Source organism: Perissodus microlepis, chromosome 1, assembly GCF_051167445.1.
Source record: "Perissodus microlepis isolate ML-2025 ecotype Zambia chromosome 1, ASM5116744v1, whole genome shotgun sequence".
Classification (NCBI taxonomy): domain Eukaryota; kingdom Metazoa; phylum Chordata; class Actinopteri; order Cichliformes; family Cichlidae; genus Perissodus; species Perissodus microlepis.
The window spans coordinates 31,620,122-31,642,935 of record NC_140461.1 but is presented as its reverse complement, the minus strand read 5'-3'; the positions used below and the strand labels follow the sequence as shown (position 1 = coordinate 31,642,935).

At 37.9% G+C, this 22,814-nt stretch overlaps 1 long non-coding RNA gene across 1 annotated transcript; it reads right to left on the bottom strand.

Moving 5' to 3' along the window:
* Positions 1-934: 934 nt before the first annotated feature.
* On the bottom strand, positions 935-8,004 carry LOC146394096 (uncharacterized). Its single transcript, XR_014799977.1, has 3 exons — positions 7,808-8,004; positions 7,357-7,489; positions 935-1,456 (listed from the first exon to the last, which is right to left on the bottom strand). It is a non-coding gene; the product is annotated as an uncharacterized LOC146394096 (long non-coding RNA).
* Between the last annotated feature and the right edge of the window lie 14,810 nt (positions 8,005-22,814).

Sequence of the window (22,814 nt, the reverse complement as noted above, 5' to 3'; positions counted from 1 at the left end):
TTAACATCACTTTCCCTTTAATGCATCAAGTTCTCCTGATAAAACAGGCCATCTGTCATTAAGAGGCAGCTTCTAAAACAACATTTATGGTTGTTCCAAAAGGACTACAAAAATTCTAATAATGGAATGGAAATACTATCGCTCAAAAAGCCAATGCAGACCATTGGTATACCTCATACCAGTTACTATAATTGTGCTTGACGTTGCTCTGTTGCCCTGTTGCCTTCAACACCTACAGAGTGGTGCAAAGAAATGGAGACAAGAGTACAATGAGAAGTCTCACATCTCTTTTCTTTAGCACAGCATACAGTATTACTATTATTGTCATTGCCTCTTTGACAAGACAGTCATTATTAGTGATTTTACTAATCAATCTGTCACAAATGTTTTTTCTTTTGACTGTTGGAAAGACATTGGATCTGTTTTTGCTTTGGGAGGAGAAAAATATTTGAAACTACAAAGAACATGTGCTGTTCGAGGAATCAGAAAAGAAAAGAAAGCAAAATAAAATATCCATCCATCCATCCATCAAGGGCTGGAGAAGGGAAAAAAATATATCAGACAAAAATCATTGCGCCAAGACGCTCATGGCAAAGCACAAATTCCAGTATGCATACTGAGATTGATTTATTGATACAAATCTTCTTCACCGTTGTTAAGTGATGTTTTCTTGTGACGTGTTCAGTGAGCCAGTGCTGTTTGGATTTTTGGAATGGTTCATTTGGAAAGGATCTCGACAAGAAATACACAAAAATCACTTATCTAAAAAGCAGACTGGAATGTGTGCCAGAGAGACAGCACCACAATGACAAGCTGGAAGGCAAAATGGAGAAGAGCTACACAGCAATGAGGAACTCACTGTGGAAGATCCTTCTGGTTGAAAAAAAAGAATAAAAACAGAAATGAAGTCACACACAGTCAGTCAATTTGCATGTTATTTATGATGGTTTCAATTAGATATTCCTTATGGTGTTATATACAGGTTTGCACTCAGGATCTTTAGACCCAGTCTTTGTCTTACCTAACTTGTGCAGCCATGATTGTTAGCTGCCCATTCAAACATGAAAAGGATATATTGCAAAAAAAATAATAAAAATAATAAATTATCACAGGCAGGATACATATACATATACACTGGAAGTACAGAATAAAAGATGAAGTAAATCATCTTATTTGCATAACAACAGCAAGTTAGGTTCTAATGACGATACACTCACTGGCCACTTTATTAGGCCTGTTCATTTAAAATACAAATGTCTAATCAGCCAACCACATGGGAGCAACCAGCAAATTTAATAATGGTCAAGACACCTGCTGAAGTTCAAACTGTGTCAGAGTGGAGATTTAATAATTTTTTTGTGGTTGCTGTTCCCAGATAGGTTGCTTGGAGTATTGCAGAAACTGCTGATCCAGTGGGATTTTCTCCCACAACTGTCTCTGGGTTTCCGAATTTGGTCTGAAAAATAGAAAATGTCCAGTGAAGACATGGAAGCCTTGTTCATGAAAGAGGTCAGAGGAGAATGACCATGCTGCTTGGAGCTGATAGGAAGGCAACATAACACAAATAACTACTCATTACAACAATGATCTGCAAAAGGACATCTCTGAACAAACGACACATCAACCTTGAAGCCGATGAGCTACAATAGCAGAAGATCTCACCAGATGGCAATCTTGTAGCTAACAACGAAAACTAAGGCTACAATTCAAACAGGGTGATCTACAACGGACAATAGAAGACGGGAAAAACATTCTCCGTCTGTCAAGTCTCAATTTCTCCTGTAACATTCAGATGATAGGCTCAGGATTTGGCAATAACAACATGAAAGCATGGATTCATCCTGCCTTATATCAACCCCGAGGCTACTGTTGGTGTAAGAGAGTGAGGGATATTTTCTTCACACACTTTGAGCCCCTTGGTATCAATTGAGCATCGTGTAAAACAGTATTGTTACTCACCATGACCATCCCTTTAGGACCACAGTGTACCCATCTTCTGATGGCAGCTTACAGCAGAATAATACATCATGTTGCAAAGTTCAAATCATCTCAAATTGGTTTCTCTCTGAATTTAATGTTAAATGTCACAATTAAGTTAAATAGTAATAACCTCATGAGCACTAATATCTGTAGCACTGTATTCTTACCACAGTAATCTGATGGAAAAGCCTATTTGTGGGCCTCACTCCTTTTTTTGCATTTGACTTTTTCCATAATACATGTCCTGTCTTGGTTCAGTGAAAAATGTTCAAATTCGATCTGAAAAGGTATTCTAATTGCTGCCTTTTCTCTGGTGACTGTCGTGGCTATTGTTTTTTCAGGAAAATAAGGGAAAAACAGTTAACAAAATTAATTGAGGTAGCGTTCTCCCTAAACAAATAAATACAACCACTGGTCTTCAAAATAGACATTTTAATATGATTCTTTGTTTGCAGTTGTGTGGGGGAAGAAAAAAAAAATGCACACTTTCGACAGCTCATAGATCAGTGTACACAGTATAATTCTATTGTTGGTTGCTCAAACATGGAATTGTTTACATGGGGGATGCACTGAGCTGGATAATGTGCTGAGAAACAAGGCTTCATGGTAAATGAATTATGAGTGTTTTATCAAATTGCTTTGAGTTTTGTTCTGACCTTCAGCTTGTTTGGAACTATGCCATAGAAGCTGGCCAGACTCATGCCTGTTGTGCGATTGTTCCCAGGAGATTTGTGCTTGTTGACTCATTTGACTTTGTTTTGTTTTTGCTCCTGCTTGGGAAAGCTTAACAAATTGTTGTAATGTCATTGTGAGGTGATGTAGCCGAGCTAGATGAGTCTCTCTATCCCTCCTTCATCAGAGTCCTCTGTCATGTTGCATGATGGATCGACTAGAGTGCACAAGCCTTTGGTAACAGGTATTTTTAATGATGATCGGAGGAAAGCTGAACTTTTTTGAGTGTGCAGGATCAAATTGAAGAAGGGCTAAAATAATAATCATCATCATAATCATCATCATAAAAATAGAAAGATCAGTCAGTGTTATCATGAATGAGCCTCCAGAGCTCACGTCTTAGTCTTGCGTCATGTTTCAAGACACTATTTAAATCTGATTATACAATTTCCTATCAAGGATATATTACAACAATAACACATAGCTTAACAGACAGCAAAAGATAGATTCCCACATCCAATATATACATGTCAAGTCATCTAGAGTCAGTCAGTGCAGATGCATAGCAAAAACAACTCTCTAATGCTTGCAAACATAACATATCTGCACTCACTGTTGTGATTTAAATATGTTTTTTTTTTTTTTTTTTTTTAAACACTATTTTACCAAGCAACAGACTTAAGCCCTTTACTGCGGTTTGACTCGATGGTACGCATACGGCAGTCTTTCCCTTGACTGAGTGTAGCCATTGATTTTTAACATTACCAAGAAATCAGATTTTAATATTTCAAGGAAGGCAAAAAGAGATTCCTGTGTACAGATGGCAAAGGACACGTAAGTACTACTAAAAAAGATACACAACCCATAAGGCCACTAAAAAGCTGTAAACCAGTCAACACTCTTTGTTATTATCATAAAGAAGCACATATTTTGTGAAGGATAGTGCCGAGGGTTTGTTTTTTGATTATTAATGAGCAGTTTCCTCTTGTTTATTGTTTTGCTAACTATACAAGATTAGCTTTCCACAGGTAATTCAATAAATATTTGGAAACAGTTTTTCACATGGTCTGCAGTTTATCTGCATTTTGAAAACCTGGTGGATCAACAAACTGCATTTGAGTCCATCTTCACAAGCTGAAATAATTTCATTATATCTGCAAAACAAACTCATAGAAATATGCATTTTTCAGTGTTGGCACTTCAAATTAACATTTTTATCATCCCATAAATTCCACATGTTATGACCTCTGTAAATGAGAAAAGCAACCACTTCAAATAGCTCTCTTTCTGGCAGCATTCACTTTTCTGGATTTTGTTTCGACCTGTGTAGGGTTTCTCTTCAGGAAACACATTAAATGTGTTATACAAATAAATTGGCTGCATATCACGTGCTGTTGCGCTGTTGTTCTTAAAGGCCTGGGTAGTTGGCCTGAAGAGACTAGAGGCTGATCAGACCTTGAGAAGATCCCTAGTGACAGCACATCAGTACCAGCCTCTTCTCTGACATCCCCCCTCATTACCACACTGTCACTCTCTAAATGTGCAGACATGCATGCAAGTAAACAAGCACATGCATGCACACACACTTGGTGAGCAGTTCTTTATGCAGATTGGCTATGTAGGGCAGCCTCCTTCACTGTGTACGGTGGTGACATTGACACATGGTAACGGAGGAGATTCATTTTCTCACGGGGTTGGTTTGGGGTTTATTTTAAGCCCAGGAGTTTCATGGAGCAGACCTGATAGCTGCCCACACCCAAAATGTGTAAAAGTCTGAGTGTGGGGTTTGGGGCTGTGCTCGTTTTTAAACATCCTTTTAACCCTTAGCTGCCAGCTGGTGCTTTATGTGGCATTCTGGCACCTTTTCCTCTCAAACGAATAGCTTTAAATTATAAGAACGTATAGCTCAGCAAGAGGGAGCAAGATATAATCTTTCCTGTAATGGTCTACCCAAATGTCCACTTTAACCCTCCACACTATTAAATATGGTTTTGCATTTAGAATCCTTTATCCAAGATGTTTACAGATGACAATAAACTTTATAACAATGAACTTAAACTTTACAATTCAAACTGCCGGGACAGTTCTTATTTGGTGGTGAAAAAGTTTAAAGCAAGTTTATGGTCTAACCACAGCCAAGAGCTAGACATATGAATTTGTAAAACTGTTTATTTTGAGCATATACTCAACATCAACACATACAGATCTATCGTACTGTCCAAGTAATGTCATCACCCAGACTTTCTTTCAATTGCCAAATACCATTCACAAACCAAGAGAATGTAATTCTAAATATCCTCACTACTTTTATGGCATGCCTTGCAAAGACAGGAATGCCAAGCTAGTAAACAAAGGGTGTGAACGAAACAAGCTCTCAAAGGGTTAAACCAATAAAGCAGCTGATCTTATCAACATCAGATTTTCCAGATATTCATTAAAGTTGAATTTAGTGCCATTTGAGCTTTGCTAGACTAATTAGCTTCAGAAGATTAGCAAATTAACTGCACAAAAACAGATGCTGTGTACATGTAAATGCAAACTGCTGACTAAGAGAGGCTATCATTTTATGTGACGTTCATCTGAATGATATGTATACGTACACACACACACACACACACACACACACACACACACACGCACACACACGATGGAATAATCACTGTCATATAGGGACACGGGACTGCTGTAGTTAGTTATGTTTTCTTAGAATTTGTTTAATTTGGGGGGCTTTCAGTAGGGGAGGTTGCTTCAGCTGTGTGTGGGTAGTGAGTGTATGTACTTGAGAGCAGCGCTTCCGGCAAACAGCAGGGATAAAAAGCTGTACAACTGAATGACGAATACTGAAAATATTCTCATGATGGGGGAAAAAGGCCCATGGTGAAAATATCCAGAAGTATCCTTAAAGACTCTGCAATCTCTCTCAGTGACCTCAATTTTAAAACATTATAGGAATGCTGATGAACATTCTCACTCAGTTTAATTTTTGTATGCCAAACTGAAACTGTAAAATACCAAAAAATATGAGTAGAGTAGAAGTGGATGCACTAGTATTTGCAATGCAATATTGACGGGAACGGGGGGGCACAAGCCAGTGTACTCTTAGAGCTGTTCAGAAGACTGGTTAAATGTGGTTGTGTATGGAAAGGTATGCTAAATCAAACATGCAGAAAATCAAGTATGAGATTTTCAAACCACATTGGTCAGGGCCTGGGTTAACAACAACCGCCTCCAGTGCTGTTAGCCAACAGGGTGCCGGTGGAAGCTGTGCTAGTGTTGGCCGAAGACTAAGGAAGGAGGAAGGATGAAGGCGTGTTAGGAGACAGCAGGAGAGAAGGAACAGCAGGAATATGGAGGTGAGAGTAGGGACTTTAAATGTAGGGACTGTGATTGGTATGTCGAATGAGCTGGCTGATATGATGAGAGAAGGAAGGTAGATTGTGTATGCAGGAAACCAGGAGGAAGGGAAGCAATGCTGGGAGCATTAAAGCTGTTCTGGCATGGTGTAGATAAGAAGTTGCAAGGAATAGAGGTAGTGAAGGTAGAGGAGTTTTTATACCCAGGGTCAACAATCCAAAGAAATGGATAGTCCACAAAAAAGGTAAAGAAGAGAGAAGAGGGAAGGTGAATGGGTGGAGATGAGTGCCAGCAGCGATTTGTGACAGAAGCAAAAATCAAAGGGAAGCTTTACAATATGGTGGTGAGAGCAGGTATGATGCACGGTTTCGAGATGGTGGCACGTACAAAAACACTGGAGAGAGGGATTGGTATTTCCATTTACAAAGATGTTTGTTTAATGGCTTTGACAGTGATACACTGTCCTCAACTTGCTAGAGAAGATTTTTGACTTGGTTAGATGTTGTAAAGTTGTTCTTCCTGACCATGGAAATAATTCTGTCATTATATATTTTAGTTGGCTTTTAGGCATTTTGGTGCTGGTGAGATGAATGACATTTTTCATATGTATTGGTATGCAGGCTTTGGGAAGCTTGTGCTGATTAAAAGAAAGAAAGAAAAAAGCAAAGTTATACATAGTATAACAACGAAGCAGTTTAAAGGTTACTTACAATTTTGGCATTGCTGGTGATTTAGCTATTGAACCTATTATTGCACTTTGCAAAACCTTTTGAAGGCATTTCTTTAATAGGCTACTGACAACCACAGTTACTGAGAGAATGCAAAGAGTAAGAGAAATGTGGGCTGAGTAAAACAAGGTTTTATTGCCCCACGGTGACTCAGTGCTGTGGATTTGTTAGTGTTGTTCATTGCCCTCCAGGGTATGCAAACTTTGTGTCTTTTGCCACTGGGTTTGCATATTCTGTTGGATGACAGTATTTGAGCAGGTGTCCAGAACTTTTCCACTAAAAGTGCCCATGTATTCCTTTGTGGGTTTTCCCATGTTGTTAAGTCAATTGTATTGTTCTGGTATTGATGTAAAAGGTTTCCAAGTTATAAAGGTCCATGACCATGCCAAATGAATTTTTTTCCAACCTACAGAAAACCCAACCCATGTTGTTGAGCCCCAACAACATGAAACAAGGCATTTCAGATCAGGCCCTTTCTCAAAACACTAGCAAAGTGATCTCTGACAAGCTGAAGGCCCATTTGATTACATGTATTTTTGAGACAGGAGATGAAAAGGAGGTTGTTATACAGGAGGAGACTACTCTTTTGTTTTCTGTGTCCTGCATTTGGGTCCTGTCTTACCTGTCATGCAGCTGGACTTGGCAGTAACAGTGTGGTGCTTTTATAACCAGTGAGTGGAGATTTGGTCTTTAGCCTGAGACAGTCTAGGTCTGGTCTCAGCCTTGGCAGCGATACCTGTTTGGGCAGCCAAAAACTGAGCCATTGGAGGCAGAGAATGAAATGATTGAGATTATTTGTAAAAGAATGAGATCACAGAAGGGAAATGTGAATATTTTGCTTTTGCACTGTAAGTAAATTGGTTGTAGCATGCAGTGTTACTTTACACATACATGTGGAGTATATGTCAGAGTCGTATTAGCCACTTTAAATGCACTCAACATTTATGTAATTTGTTGACAATAACGAATTAAATATTAAACACATAAAATGAATTTCCTATCACTGAGGAGGCAGCTGCTGCTTGCCAAGTCCAAGAAAGAAAAAAGTATAGGATTTAGGACTTAAAACTGACCTTTTCAAAAACTGAAGGTGTCATGGCTGTGTACCGGCAGGCAAAGAGGAAGGACCCAAAATGCAGGATTCAGTTAGGCGAAGTTGAAGTCAAAGTAAACAGCTTTATTTGCAGGTTGCAGACGAACAGCAGACTAACTATACTGGGAAAATATACACTAACAGACAGATAAACAGGGACCGAAACACAGATCATAGACTGAGGGTGAGTAGACATTAACAACGCGACAGAGAACAAAGGAAACACAGGGCTAATATACACACGGCTGTAATCAAGGGATGAGAAACAGGAGGGGAACACACCTGGGAGAAATCACAGCTGACGAGAGAGGGGAAACGTAAAGAAACAATTTACAAGGAGGCAGACAGACACGGAACTTAATCTGGAATAATAATCAATATTATAGAAATATACCAAAATATAAAAAACTGAAAAAGCTGGGTCAAAATGACCCAGAACCGTGACAGAAGGATTTAACAAAAGACAGTTTATGTAATTTTAGAAATCCTTGACGATTTTAAATAAAAAAAAAACAACAAAGTAAGAGGCATTGGAAGAACCACTCACTGAGCGAGCAGAGCTCAGGGTCATGCAGCTCAAGATAACTAACAATTTGAAGAGCCACAATATGAAATGGATTGTAGCATAAAAAAAGGAGAATAGAAGAGAGAAAGCGTGGCAAAAACAGAAACACAAGCACAAAAGCATTCCCAGCTGGGCATACTACAAGAACACTAGACAGTCATCTCGAGATTTTTCTGGAACATTATAAATATTGAATGGCAGAAGCAATTAATGCCTATTTTGGAGAAGAGCAGGAGAAAATACTCTTCTATCAAAATGTATAGTGCTGAACAATACATTACTTTGTGCCCAGATTTCTTAAAATGGTTGAAAGTGGAAAGGCTCTTGAGAAAAAAAAATCATCTTCTTCACTAGCCAGCCAGAAGCACTGATACCCATGTGTGTCAAAAATAGCATTTGCTACAGTAACTGGAACTACTGACATGCTCCTCTCTGGCTGATGTAATAGAGGAAAAAACACATCAAACGGATTAGATGAGTGGATAATAGGTGGTATAAAATTGTCCTCAATCTGTTAGAGTCAGTATGGATAGCATCACAACAACATACTGCCCATATTGCCAATTCAAATGAGAAACAAAATTGCATTAGGATGAAAGTAGTGCAAAATGATGGTGCAATAAGCACAGCGATTGTCCTTCAATGTGAAGGTCTAAACCCAAATAATCCCCATGACAGAAAACATTTACCCAGCTGAAGTGTCCTTGAAAACACTGAATCCCAGTGGTACTGTACTGTAGCAGCGTTTCTCCCGTGGGGATTTTTTTCAAGTATTGCAAAACTATTTTTAAACTGTATAGATCCACAAGACTGTCTGTTGCAGTGGGATAGCCGACAAAGGAAGGAAGGTGCAGTACATAAAAATGGTGCTTGGGTCAAATCCTAGGCTAATATGTAATAAATGTTCAGTTAATTACCCAAAAGAATCACCAAAGAATTAAATTAATTACCTACTTAAATAACTTAAACAGTGTAGCTTCTAAACTGGTATATCTGCAAAGGCTGCTGTAGAGAAGAGGAAATTGCCTGTGCAAGAAACATGTTCCTGGCAGGATGTAGCAACATCAGCCAGAAAGTGCAAAGGGGATAGCAAATATACAAGTCTATTACAGATACATTAAACATTTGCAGCTAAGAATCAACTTGCTTATATTTTTAATATGTTGTGAATTTTTTATGACTGTTAGCTTGCCCAGGTCACTCTTTGGATCTCAAAGGAATTTTGTGGTGAAATAAAAGAAAAAGGAAATAACAAATTGCCTCTTATTATCTCACCTAAAGGATACTGTGAAAGTTAGTACATGAGATGTCTGAAGCAAAGGCATCAGGCAGTTTCCTGTACAGACAGTGTCAGTTACCATCCATACAGTAGCTGAATTTACAGTGTATGATCTGTACCTGCACTGCAATGATAATGATTAAACAGCCAATATCTTTTTGATTGTAAGACTGTAGATATATGATATTGACCAGCAAATAAACTTGACGATTTGCAAGCATTATCCTCTAACGCTAACCCTGTTTTAATAACATAATAATCCAATAATCTGTATTTTTGACTCAATTTCAGAGTAATTTTAGTAATTTGGAGGCACATAATTGAATCATATTAATGCGGGGACTCAGATGTTGTTTCAGAATTTCTGTTTCTGTTGGGAGGAAGTGACAGTTAAGTGAGACAGGTAAGTAAGGAGAAGTTATGATGTAATAACGTGCGAGACAGCAAAATCTCAGCAGGATTAATCATGGTGCACCACTAAAAACATTTCAGACAGTTTATTCCTTGGCAGGTTGCAACAATAAGAATTATACTTACATTCTAACCAACTTCACCACTCTGGAGGACCGCAAAGAACACCTGGACAGTTTGCGGCAGTATATTGACGAGTGCTTCAAGCATGTTGTTATGGGAAAACAAGGTAACAAGGTGCCGACTCCCTTCAGCAGCACATGAACACTGTCCTTGAAACAAAGCCACCTCGAAGACTCACCAGAGCCAGCTACAGCATTGTGGATATTTTAGCATCCATAGATAAAAAACTGTACAGCTTTGATGCACGTCTGGCCCTCCTGGAAATCCTCCATTAAGATTTTCAGGCACTGTGTAAGTCCGTGGAGTTCTTGCTGCTGAAAACGCCAACCTCAAAGAAACTGTGAATTCCCTCACTCTCGGAAGAAAATAAAAAGAATCAAAGAAACTGTCATCAAGCTCCAGGCCTTCAGCATGAGGGACAGCTTGATGTTTTCGGGAATATCAGAGAAGGCAAAAGAAGACCTGGAAACAATGGTGAGTCATTTCATCCAGACTCACCTGAAACTCCTGGAGGACATAGTTAAAAACATCACTTTTCATTGTGTCCATCGTTTGGGAAGTCGACAAGCTGAGCTCCAATAATATACAGCCATACAAGATAGACAGATACACAGACACGCACAGACAACTTTAACATTCAACACTCCACCAGTTAGTTTAAACATGATCACACTGAGGTTTGTTACATGGAATCTATGTGGTGTTGGGCCCAGGGAAAACATGTGTTTATATAATAATGACCTGCCAGGAATCACCTGGCTATGGACAACAGGAAAATTAATGTTCATATAAGAGATGAAGGGGAAAATGCTTGTATTAGTTGTTTTATTAACTAGAATAAAGAATTAAATCTTTACAACTACGTCACCATAAGAATATATAATTTACAACCTGAGAAAACTGAAATTAAATGAAGTAATTACTGAGGAAACACAGTCTCTGATGCAAAGATGGTATTTGGAGAACTTTGAACATAAATCTAGAAAATTCCTTACAAACCAGTTAAAGCTAAAAAAAAACAGAAAAAAAATATTTATTCTATAAAGGATTCCACTGGGGAGATTCCTCATGACCCACAGCAAATAAATAAATCTTTTAAAAACTTTTATGAAGCTTTATACTCATCACAGACTAATCCTTCCGATGCTGACATTTGGCCTTCTCTAGCACCTGTTTTTTTCAGAATGGTCACTCAAATGCAGAACAAACAATCTTAATCCTTAAAGATAAACTTAGCCACCATTAGTCTACTTCTTAAACCAGAAAAAGATCCTACACTCCTATCCAGCTGCCGCCCAATTTCACTTATAAATGCAGACCTTAAAATACTTTGCAAAATACTCCATTCATAATATATCCTTATCAAACAGGTTTTATCGAGGGTAGACACTCAGCCAATAATACACTTAGACTAATAATTCTAATAGACTATTGCTCTATCAGCAAGTTATAAACCACAGTGGTCTGAAAAAGCTGTGGTTTCACAACTAGTCAAGATTTTTTTTAAACAGTTCATTTCAGGTTTTATAAGAACCCTAATTGTAAAATGTTTCAGATTTCATGTAGAAAGGTTTCAGAGGATATTTGACATATGGGGAATTTAGAGACTGTATTAGGGAGTTAAACTTATGAAACATTATATTTATGGACAAAAATTAATGTTGTATTGTTTTCCTGTTGTATTCTTTTTTTACTTATGCTGTGAGAGACACTTTGCTGATAGGCTTACTTGTCTTCTCAGCTGAGGGTCACTGCAAATCAGTACAAGGTTGTTTGAACCCATTAACTCTATCCTATTGTAAAACACTTCTATTCTAAACGGTTTGTGTCTGTCTTCTATTCTCAGTACTAGCGGTTTCTTCCAAAATGACAATACCCCACAGGGCACGAAGGGTCATTGGATGGTTTGATTAATATAAAAATAATGAGAAATACATTGAAAGACCATATATTTCACAATATTTTCACACTCATCAAACCATCAGGGTGGAAGGGTCATTGAATGGTTTGATGAGTGTGAAAATGATGTGTAAATAAAAGGCCATACCGATTCACATCATTTTCATACTCATTAAATAACTCAGTGATCCTGATTGTTCCCTATGGACTGAAACATCTGCAGTGATTCCATCCTCTATGGGGAAAAATGAACCTAAGCCATACAAGCAAAATGCCACCATGAACCTAACCAGTACAGTCTCATCTCAGTTTTCAAAATGATCATGACTTTTAATGTATTTACTAGTGTTTCTAGAAACGAATGAATTTGGACACGAATTTTCCAACAGCGTTTTTCTTTTTTTTGTCCCAGACAAGACTTTTCAAGTTGTTGTTGTCATATGTACAGTTTAGTGCAATAAAGAAATAAATCCAATTTAAAAGGTTAAAAAAATCCACAGTGGGATGCCGAGTGAATAGTTTGTCTGCTTGCACCAACGTTAGAGTGCTACATGTGAAGGAAGAATATTGTGCAGAATGTCTGTGAAGGCTGTCAGTCATCCAGGTCATCGTAGGTCTGGACTTCTTTAAAGGCTTCTTTAAAGAAGTCCAGACGCTTTTCTTTCCAAGCTCCTTAGACAATGTTGTGCAGCGTTTAGCGAGGACTTTGAATGGTTGAGAAGAATTACCAGGTGACTAGGAAAGTAAAGCTGAAATGGCCAAGTAAAATGCCAGTAAGATGGTCTATCCTTTAGACATGGGTAAGAGGACAAGGAGACTTGGTGGTGGAATGAGGAAGGACAAGGAAGGTAAACATTAGAAGAAAGAGTTTGACAAAGAAAAAGTGGGATAGTTAGGTAGATGAAGAAAGTACACAGGAGTACCGGGAGGCTAGGCATAGAACAAAGAGAGGGTGGCAAAGGAAAAGCCTTATACTGAGTTTTATGTGAGTGTGGACATTAAAGAAGAAGAGAAGGACATGTATTGATTGGCTACACAGAGGGATCAAGCTGGAAAGGATGTGCAGCAGGTTAGGATGATTAAGGATGGAGACTGAATTGTATTACTCTTCTTTTCTATTAAATGTAATTTTATTTATATAGCAACAAATAACAAGCAGTTGATGGAATAATGAATGAATAATGATCATTAATATTTTGCATATGAATAATCAACAAACTGACCTCACAGCCTATTGTTCGCCAATGGTGCTCGTTTCAGTCATTATGCAAATGTACTGTGTAAAAGGTTGGGAAAACCTGCAGTCAGCCAAGACTGAAGAAGTGATGAAACATTTCTCCCACTGAAAACGCTACATCCAGATGAACAGAATCAACTTTTTGGGATTTTTTTACCTGGGTAACTGAGCATATATCAAGACGATACATCCATAAGTATTCTCTATGTCTCGTCCTCTGTTCCTATTGCCTGGAAACTCCATATTCAACATCCTCTGTTTAATGTATGTATCACTATCCCTCCTCTGCACATATCCTCTCCTTTATCTCCCGTTGTAAACCCTCGAGATAACCAATCAGAAAAATCCAGGTAGATTAGACGTTTCTAAATTACTCAGACTAGCTAGTATTGCACCAACAACCATGTCATCTTTAAAGTTTTCCCTCACCTTTTTTTCCTAATCTGATGCTCTGTTTAAACTTCAGCAGGTTGTTGCATTTATATTTAAGATTCGTTCAGTATAAGTCTTTTTCTTTTTTTTTTGTTAGTGTAAGCCCATGTGTGGCTGTAATATTTCACCACAATACCGCATTACTCGAATCCAGTTTCAGTCTTCGACTATGTTAATCTACAATGTCTATAAAAGCTGATTGTTTGATACGTACATATTCAGTCTTTATCACATTACACAGAGATCAGACTAAGGCAGTAATAAATTCATGAACTCCACTAGAGCTGCATAGAGAGGGATAAGGTTAAAGCCTGAGTGAGGAATGGTATTTGAACAAAGCAGATTTGCTGCACTGGAAAGGAGTCTGTGAAATTACTTATTCACCACATTTCACCCAATGACATCCTCCTCCAGTCATAAACACGCCCAAGTCACTCTCAAATCCAATTGGCAATACAGCATAATATTACTAACTCCACATGAATTTTAATTTTCTTTCACCACATAAGTTATACCATACCAAGACAGTAAAATTGAGCATTATAAAATTATTCATCATGCACGATCCCCTGTGCACAGAAACACACATCTCAGATTCCCATTTAGCTTAGATGGGAGTACCTTTATTAATTTCACCTCCCCCTGAAATCCAATTACTGACACTGTGGAACTGTAGAAAGCATTGTTGACTGATCACGGCAGGTAAGTCTCCTGCTGATTGCTTTTCATTTTGTTGAACAAATTTATGATTCTTTCATTCTTATAAAGCCACACATTACATTGTGCTGGTTTTCCTTGTGCCTGCTCTTTAGACCGCAATTAACGCAGAAGGTTTCATTGAAAATAAAGGAGACAAATGTCAGAACAAATACAATGCTGCTGCCAAATTGTCAGCAAATTACCCAAAAAAGTTGTTTTAGCACTGCGCCCACCATTTCTTATCAGGTTGAATTAATTGTAGCTGTACTTCAAAAATCAGAACACTGAGGGCCAGATACATAATACTCAGATGTTATGTACTCACAAATCTGTGCATCCACAAAGGCAGACATGTGAAGAATCAAAGCTGTGTGTGTACATAATTGTCTTTTACAAATCCCCATCATGCTACCTAATTTTGGTATCAGACGTTAGGATACACTAATGGGCATGAATGTCATATTAACTTTGGACTTTTAATTAATTCTTAGAACTGTTCTTCTTCCACAATGTAACGATTGTACAGCATACATTTTTAACAACTTCAAAAAACAAGGACGTTGCAAGCTGCACCTTAACCAGACACTTCTGGTAGCCACCAACAAGCTTCTAGCATATATCTGACTGGATATGTGGTTTTTAAATTGGTTGATTTCCTAGCACAAAACTGACATTTAAGGAAAGTCCACAAATTTTCAAAGGGGTTGAGGCTGGGACATTGGGAAGGTAATTCCAGAAGCTTAATGTTTTAGCGGAATACTTGCTTTATCTATTCCAAAACCTGTTTTCATCTGTGTTTGTCCTGTTGGAACACCCAACTATGTCCAAGTTTCAACTGTCTATCTGTTGATTTGAGGTGAAGTTAAAGAGTTTGGAGGTGGCCCTCCTCCTTCATTATTCCATCAATGTACCAGTACCGCTGGCTGCAAAACAGCCCCAGACTATGATTCTACCATCACAGTATTTTGCAGCTTCTATGGTCTTTTTGGGTTTACAAGCCCTTCTTCATCTCTTTAAAAAATATTGCTTGTTTTTGTGGCCAAATAGCTCAATCTTTGTCTCATTTGGCATTTGGCTTGTCAGTTTAGCAGCTGCAGATTTCAGTCATGCTTGAAGGTGTCAGTTTTGCAGCAGGAGCTTCTTTCTTGGTCAGCACAATCTTAGTCTATGGTGATAACTTCACTCACTTAACTGTGAACAGTGATGCTGGCATTCCAGTATTTTCTAGTTCATGGCAGGCTTGAGCCTTGGTGGTTCCCAGGCTGTTTATGAACAGTGTTTCAGCATGGTCCTCTAACAATACCAGAGCAGACATTCTTATGCCCAGTCATTGCACACAGCTACAGCTTTGTATACAACCATAATTATCCCTCCATAAATACAACACAAAGAATAATAACATGTTTGTTGAATTCCATTCACATTCAAATAAATGACAGTTTGTGATGCATAACTGTACAGATTAAAATAAATGTGGGTGTTATCTCCAGTTCACCACATATTTATATGCATATGCATATAGTATGATGTATGTGGGAGGCACTCACATTCTCAGTGCAGATTCATCCCTACTAAAAAATAGTTATGCATGTCATTGTCGTCATGTCATTGTGAAATGACATGATGTTATGTGCGTATGAGTGTATGTGGATGTGGATATGATCAAGTCAACCAGCAACCCTGAAAGGGATAAGTGAACGGATGGATGGCAGCTTTAGCTTAACTCTGCAAGAGAGAACAGATTCTCAGAGGACATGAGTATTCTGGGAAGTAAACTATTGCCAAAGTAGTTAAAAGTTGATATAATTTTACCAACCCATCTTAGTGCTGGATAAAGTGTGAGCTCCAATATTAGAAAAGATCAAGATTAAAACTCAAGAAGATTTAAAGATTGCCATGATTTTTTGAAATTGATTAAGGCAATGGGTTGAGGGTGTATTGAGTTAAGGTTTCAAGTGAAATATATAAACCACTGATATATGAATCTCTCTTCTAAAAACAAATAAAACATAAAGAGGGAGATAAATCTAACAAAATGCAATTTCCTCTTTTAGAAATCTGCTTCTTTAAAATTATGTGAAGAGCAGACGAGCTTGTCTTGATTCTTTCAAAACCATAATGAGATCTGTTTGAGTTTCAAAAGAACATGGAAGCATTTGGACTTCTTTAAGTTGCTTGAAGACGTTTCACCTCTCATCCAAGAAGCTTCTTCAGTTCTAGGGTCAAATGGCAGAGAATCCCAGATTTAAGCCCTGTGGGAATGCCCCCCCAAGAGGGACAATGGACCCCCTAATGATCCTCTACCTAATCACATCAGCCAAGGTTTGAAAATGGGTGTAGGTAACAATCAGCCAGGGTTTCGGGTGAGCTCATTGTGAAACCTGGCCCCACCCTATCATGTGATTTCCTGAGGTCAAATGGCCCAGGATGTGAGTGGGTGTTAAGGCGTCTGGGAAGGGATCTCAGAACTGGATTGTAGATGGCAGACAGTTGGTGTCGTAAACCACCACCTCTGTTCAAAGATGGTCGTTCACAGTGGACATAAATGGCTTCTTTCATTCCTCTTTCAAACCATCTGTCTTCTCTGTCTAAAATGTGAACATTGGCATCCTCAAAAGAGTGACCTTTGTCCTTTAGATGCAGATGGACAGCCGAGTCTTGTCCCGTGGAGGTGGCTTCTTTGTAGTCTCGTGCTTGGGGAGAGTCTTCTCCTAGCACAAGAGTCTTCATGAACTCCTCTCTGTACCAAAAGTATTATAGAGTTGAATGCAGTTTTGGGTCTAACGCATCACAAAGTAACGCCTTACTGTAAATCACATTTTTTCAGTAATGCAGTAATGATGCATGTAAATGTAGTAAATTAAGTAATTCCATTACATTTACAGTTATGTCTTTAACTGCACTCCAAAGCTTCTTCAGTTATCTGGTTTCTGGGCGGATTGAGCTACAATTAGCTGATTTTAGTTTGTAAGTGAGGAGGAAAATATTAGAGCGGTACAGATGTAGAGCTTTTGAAGAGTGGACATAACTTTTATTTCAAATGCACAAAAGGACAAGGGTGCAGTAGTAAAGTGGAAATTGCATCCAGGACAGATTATACTGCCAACACAACTTCAGCTCTTAGCAAGTATCTGCACAGGTAGCATGCTAACGCAAAACTAGCCAAGAGCCAGTGATGGGAATAACGCTGTTACTAACGGCGTTACTTTTTTCAGTAACGAGTAATCTAACTAATTACTATTCCTATCGTTACAACGCTGTTACCGTTACTAACAAGAAAATGCGATGTGGTCGCGTTACTATTTTTCAACAAACAGACGGTTGAGACTGTGTTCATCTTACCGCACCTTATGTCAGTTGCACGGAAGGAGATGTAAGTAATCTGGGCACTACAGCTTTAAGTAGCTGCGTGCGCTCCCGCGGGCAGCACAACACCTGAAGCTAAGGGGGCAAAACAATCGCATGAGTGCTGCTGTTTGACTGAGGAAGAATAAAGCAGTCATGGTAAGCCAATCACACGACTACTTTAAGATGACAAACCAACAAGGTGATATATACCAGTTTTTGAATTGTGTTGATAAGCCACGTAAAACCAGAGTCATGATAAACAATATATACGCACCGTTTTTTCCTGAATAGTTTCGTCACTTTTAACGGCTAAGGACAGCGCCAGCAAGAACTCTCTGCTTATGACCAAAAAATAAAAAAACAAAACAAAAAACAGCCCGTTTGTTTTGGTGGAAAAATGCACCATGTCGACCAATCAAAAAATGATATGGCAACATGACATTTGGTTGTTTAGGGAGAGGGGGAAGTTTTAGGAGTGATAGAGAGAGAGAGTAAGACAGCAGAAAAAGAGAGAGAGCGAGTTTTGAGATGTGAGAGATTTGTGACGTTTAGCGTGTTTGGTGTGTGTAGTTAATGTGTTGTCTTGTGTAGTTAGTGTGTAGTGTTGTGGATAGTTTTGTGTTGTGTTTCAGAACAATGAGGCGACTGCTGTCTCCAGGTAGAAACAGGAGTGATACACCTGCTGCTGTCAGACCTGCAGGTATCAGGCTGTGATGTTCTCCTTTATAGTGGACAGAAATTATTTTTTTGGAGTGGCACAAATAATTTGTGTGGCATCATATTGAATGCAGAACAGCTGATTGTTCTGTAAATAGTTTGAAATGGTTATTAAAAAAGGAGTAAAAGGTAAATGGCTGCTAATAACTTTGTTGTTTGCAAAACTTGTTAATATGATTTTAAAATTGACAATTTATATTTGCATTTAAAGTTATGAAATATGATTCAATAAACGTGTTTGTGGTTGTTACAGTAAAAATTATACCTTTTTCTACTCTGATTTAATGTTTTTTTGTCTGATTTTAGATCAATTGTGTTAATACAGTATGTCAAAATGAAAACATAACTGTAAATTCAGACACGTGAGGTTGTGTTGAAAAGGATGATACCAAACAAGGCAAATAAACAGTTTTTAAAGGTGAAATGTGGAGGGAAAATCAAATGTAGAAGAAGTAGTAGTAACTATGATTAATTACTTTTTCAAAGTAACTTCTCAACACTGTCAAGAACACAGAGTGATTTTAACCCTGACCTTGAACACGTAACAAAGGCAGTGACAAGCAGTCAGGCCTCAGCCTGTTTTTATCTGTTCATGTCTCTAAAGTAGCATCGCTGTGGCTGTCTGACAGCTAAACCTGGCTTGGATTATGCAACAAGATAATCCCAAGCACAACAACAAAATGGCTGAAAAAGAAAAAAATCAACATGTTGCAAAGGCCCAGTCAAAGTCCAGGCTGCAACCTGACTGAAATGCTGTGACAGGACCTAAACAGAGGTGTGTATAAACAAATGCCTGCAAACATCAAGAAACTGAAGCAAAGTTTTAGAGAAGAGTGGCCCAGAATTCCTCCACAATGATATGAGAAACTGATAAGGTCATACAAAAATGATTAAATCAAGTATTTCCTGTTAAGTTCTACAAACTATTCGGTTGTGGCATGTAGCTTTTCACAGGACTGCACAGAAGTCTGTGAAAAGTAATTTCTTTACTGTACCTTTTGTGCAGTATTTATGTCATATTGGGATATTTAAAAAATTATAAAATGTTAATTGGTGTGAGTGATATACAGGATATGCGGTGAGTTTGTAGCTCTTTCTGTGTTTATCTGGGTATCCCCACTTGCGAAGTTAAGTTATTTGGAAACTCTAAAGATGTATTCTGGTCTGAGGGGTGATTTTTCAAGTTGTATCACTAACTATTATCTGCTTCAGCCAATTCAGAGAGAGATTTGTATTATTGTTACAGTTTTATAATTTTTTCGTGAGTAGATGATAAAGCATAAAAAAAAAAAACAATACAAAACCCCCCCAAATCACAACACTTTCACCAATGTGGAAACATGGCATCCTGCTAATAGTTATGGGATTATTATATTTCAAAAGGACAGCTTAGCAAACACCCTGGATGCACATCAGGCATGCGAACATCTCCTGTCAAACAGCTTAACAAAACAGACAGCAGTGCTGCCAGATGTTCTTTAACACCAACATAGCCCTTCACTCATTAAGCTTGTTAGTCTGGACCTGCTCCTGTTTTTGGCATCGTGTTCATACCTAAATACCCAATATCTATCTATCTATCTATCTATCTATCTATCTATCTATCTAATATAATTTATATAATTTATATATATAATATATAATTTATATACTAAAATATTTAAAATCTTAACAGACATGTGGTGCAAGAAAAGAATGTCCATAAATGCATTCAGCCACACAACACTACGAGTGGAAGATATAAATACTACTAAGTGTACTATACTGTCAAATATAAACCCTGTCAGATGTTTTTATTGTTGGAAAGTTAATTAATAATTCAAACATGCCTCAGACAGAATGTCACCTTCAACACATTCAGTTTACTCTACTGAAAGAGGAAAAACACTTTTTGGATTTGTGGTGTAAAAACAATGTAAAAGAACATATATGAGAATGATGCTGTTATCCCCCCATTTTTAAATCTCATGAACAGAGGGCACCAAAGGACTTTTGAAAGCGGGAGTGAGGAAACTTTATGAACTTTTAAACTTTTATAGGAACCACAACACTGTCTTACTCAGCAACTTTCTCAAGGGCATTTTAGTCAACCAGACCCTGCAAAAAACTTTAAATGCACTACTGGCCAACATAAAACTTCACTTTGGGGACCAGAAGTGGGTCAAACACAGCAAAGCAAGCCTGGTTTATGGGAACCCTATGTGAAGCTGTATACAATACTGCAGGACGTTTAAAATTACTAGGATCCTGTGACACATTACATTTGAAGCTCTGGCTTTTACTGGAAGCCATCAGCGACACAACATCTTGTTATAATAGCTGCACAGATGTTTTTTTGGTTTTGTTTTTTGCTTTGTACTTTCATTCTCTAACAACTTGTGAAGTGCAGAAGTAAAAATGAAACCGATTATTGCATATATTGTCATTACAAAAGCAATGTAATAGCATTTCCAGCAATGAAACCATGAATGTTTTCATTTTAGCAGCATAATTTCATCACAAACTGAAAAGCTGCGTAACTGTTAATGCTTACTGGAAATGTTCTCATATCCTAAATAACGTATTGAGGGAATGAGGAAATAGCACCTGTGGGTAAATTAGCAAACAGTCATGGTAACCATGCTAGAGATGTGAAAACACAGGGTGCTTTTATGCAGATGTACACCGCTCAAAAAGTATTAAAGGAACACTTTGAAAACACATCAGATCTCAGTGGAAAAAATACCATCATGCTGGATGTCTACACTGATATGGACTGGCCATAGCAGTGTTAGGAATGGAAAGATGCGGCATTGGGCTCTTGCAGTGCTTATCCTGATCCTCCTTACACAAAGGAGCAGAGACCGGTCCTGCTGATGGGTTAAGGGTCTTCCCCTAGATTAACTGCTTGTCTCCTGGAATCCCTTCCATGCTCTCTACACTGTGCTGAGAGATGGATAGCCAAATGCAAAACTAATAGAAAAAAACATTCAGAAAAGATGGAAAAAACATTCCTATTTTGGAAGTTGTCTCATTGTTGCCCTTTTAGTGTACGTGTTGTTAATTTTACCAACACGAAAGCAGCTGAAACTGATTAACAACCCCTTCTGTTACTTACCACACCAGATCAATATCCCACAGGTTTCATTGACTTGATAGTAGACTCTACACTAATTAAAAATGTTCCTTTACTTCTTTTTTTTTTGCAGTGTATAAACCCCAATTTTTATTAGATCATAACCTTATGTAGTTGTTAATTGCCATGGTTGTATGCACAGCTGAGACTATTTATAAATCACAGCTACAAACAAACTCCATGACAACATCAGTCCATTTTGATGGTTGTAGTGGTGAAAAAAACAATAAAGAGAAGTGATTTACATATTAGAATATAAATGGAGAAAACGTGGAAGGTAGTTTAGGCAGACAAATCAAACTGAATGCAATATGTATCATTTATTTAAAGCTTCATTTCTAATTTCTCTATATAAAATGCCAGTATTGCTGTGGCCCTGCGTAGCTTTGTGCTGTTCAAATTCCTCATTCAATGCAGCATCCACCTGTAATCTCAGAGGGGATGTTTACTCATCATTACCTAATTTTATATGTGATATATTCACAGGGAGAGATGAAAACAAAACCTAGATGCCAAACTCTAAGTTTATTCTCCTGCTGTAATAAATCAATCTTTTCTAAGGTGAGTTGTCTGACAACTCTAATAGAGGAAGTCACAAAAGTTCTCACAACAATACTTAATGGAAAGCCATACACTGTCAGACATTTTCTGGCAAATGCATAAAAAATAAACTGGGGGAAAAAAAAAAAAGAAAACTCCCTTGCAGTATATACTTCTTGTATTCTCCAGGTCTTCATCTTGGGATGAGGGTCCTGTACCAAAAATAGGACCATGCTCAGTATACCAAGGCTTTCAGAACACTTCTCAGTTGGAAGCATACAATATTTACTCTTCTGCCTCATGGCTTTGTAGCCTGTTAACATGCATTCCATGCTCTCTTGGGAAAATATATTTTTAAAGTATTATTTTATTATCTCTGTCTCCAGTGAACTACACATAATTTAGAGGGATAGCATTTAGCTGATTCACTTTAATTCTCTCTATATAAACTCTCTATATAATCTATATAGAGAGTTTAATCGCTTAGAGTAATTTATTTTACAGTACTTCCATTTTAGTACCATTTCCATTCAGTAGCTGTCATCATATTTGTTTTGTGATGCAGTATTTAAAAGGAAATCCCAGTATTGTAAATTTCTTACTGCCTTTGATCTGATTCTGT